Source organism: Etheostoma spectabile, unplaced genomic scaffold (genome assembly GCF_008692095.1).
Source record: "Etheostoma spectabile isolate EspeVRDwgs_2016 unplaced genomic scaffold, UIUC_Espe_1.0 scaffold431, whole genome shotgun sequence".
Lineage (NCBI taxonomy): Eukaryota > Metazoa > Chordata > Actinopteri > Perciformes > Percidae > Etheostoma > Etheostoma spectabile.
This window is the reverse complement of record NW_022605607.1, coordinates 313,551-315,116: the sequence shown is the minus strand read 5'-3', so window position 1 is coordinate 315,116 and position 1,566 is coordinate 313,551. Positions and strand designations below refer to the sequence as shown.

At 41.1% G+C, this 1,566-nt stretch overlaps 1 protein-coding gene across 2 annotated transcripts in view; it reads left to right on the top strand.

The window, feature by feature from the left end:
• The first annotated feature begins 203 nt into the window (after positions 1-203).
• Positions 204-1,566, top strand: part of igsf9b (immunoglobulin superfamily, member 9b) — a 101,907-nt gene continuing 100,544 nt past the window's right edge. The window contains exon 1 of one of the 2 annotated variants that reach the window (XM_032511658.1): positions 204-887. The gene's annotated coding sequence lies outside the window, so the exon portion shown is untranslated. The remainder of the gene's footprint in view (positions 888-1,566) is intronic. The other variant, XM_032511659.1, reaches the window with a different exon arrangement.

Genomic DNA, 1,566 nt, shown 5'->3' with positions numbered 1-1,566 from the left:
GTCTGTGATGTGTGTGTTTGTGTGTCTGTGTATCTGTGTGTGTGTCTGTGTGTGTTTGTGTGTGTATGTGTCTCTGTGTGCGTGTGTGTGTTTTTGTGTAATAGTAATAACAATCGCTCGACAACTGGCCTATTCGATTAAACTTGTAACAACAAATCTGAATTTCTTTTTGCACCTTTCTTGTTCGTCACTCGGGCTTTATTTTGAAGGGTATAACCGGAAGTGTATTGTTGCATTATAAGTCGCTTGACGGCGGTTCTGTAGTAGGAGGAGGGACCCGTGATAATGGGAGGAGAGCCGGAGTGAGAGTATCAACAGAAACGTGCGCCTGTTAGAAGAGAAATGTTCCCCGCGTCGAGCGAGACGCGTTTCTACACATTTAGGATGTCTACCGTGAACTCTCACGTGTGATTTAATCTTCTTCCAGCAACTTTGGGACAACGAGGGCTGCGCACGTTAAAAGCCGAGGCGTGGAGAAGTTCAAATGGACTTTAAATGGGCCGACGTCGCGCTCGTGAAGCTGCGTGTTTGTGGATTTTATTTACAAAAACAAGAGCAACATTTAAAAAAAAACAACATTTTTTAGGAAGTCAGTTAACACGCACCCATGGAGGCCGCGGATTAATTTGGTTTTGTTTTGATCCACTCTCACACACGGAGAACAACTACGGGACCACCTGCTTTTTTTTTTTTAATCCGACAATTATTCTTCTGCTTTTAATTTGAAAAACTCAGCTGTGTGTTTTTGTTGTTTCTATCTGACTTTTCCCAGAAGAGAAAGGAATAATTTCTTGAATTTGGGCTGCAGAGGCGAGTCTTAAGAGAAGAGCATCAATGGATTGAAAGATTATACTTTGAGCTTCAAGTGAAAAAGTGCCTCGAGCAAGGTAAGAAGCTGAAGTAAAGCATCCTCTGAAGGCCATCTTTGCTAGGGCATAACTTCAATTTCCCTAAAAACAGCCCTCTGTAACACTAAGACAGCTGCAGTATCACTCATGCACTCGTATAATCTCCCAATGTGGGTTTTTCTTCTGATAGTATAAAGAAAAAATGAAAACACCGCACTGCGGTCCCATAGAAGTGGACTCCTAGGTTTCAAATAATGAGAAAACACGGACAAAATAGTGTCATTTATTTGTATTTATTTTTAAGTATTTGCTCCTCTCAGCTGGTTCCAGACTCACTGAAGCAGACAAAAGATGCACCTGTCTAACAGCTCTGAGTGTCTCACTGTAGCACGAGATCAGGGGAACATGGAACCGCCATTATTTAGACTGATATAGCGATACGATCCACGATATTGGAGAGAGGGATCGTTTTTGTATCATTATTCCCATTTTCATTTGCAAGTTATTATTGATTAACATTGAAAGAAATCAAAATGATTATAGTGTGTTTTAGAGCCCGACCGATGAAGGATTTTTAAGGCCGATACGATACGAATATTTGGTTATTTAAAAATCCGATATATCGGCCAATATCATTTTTTTTTTTCTTATCCGTAAATGCGACTATGCAACGCCATCACTAACAGGGACGTTGTAGAGCGTCCTCTGGGGGACAGAC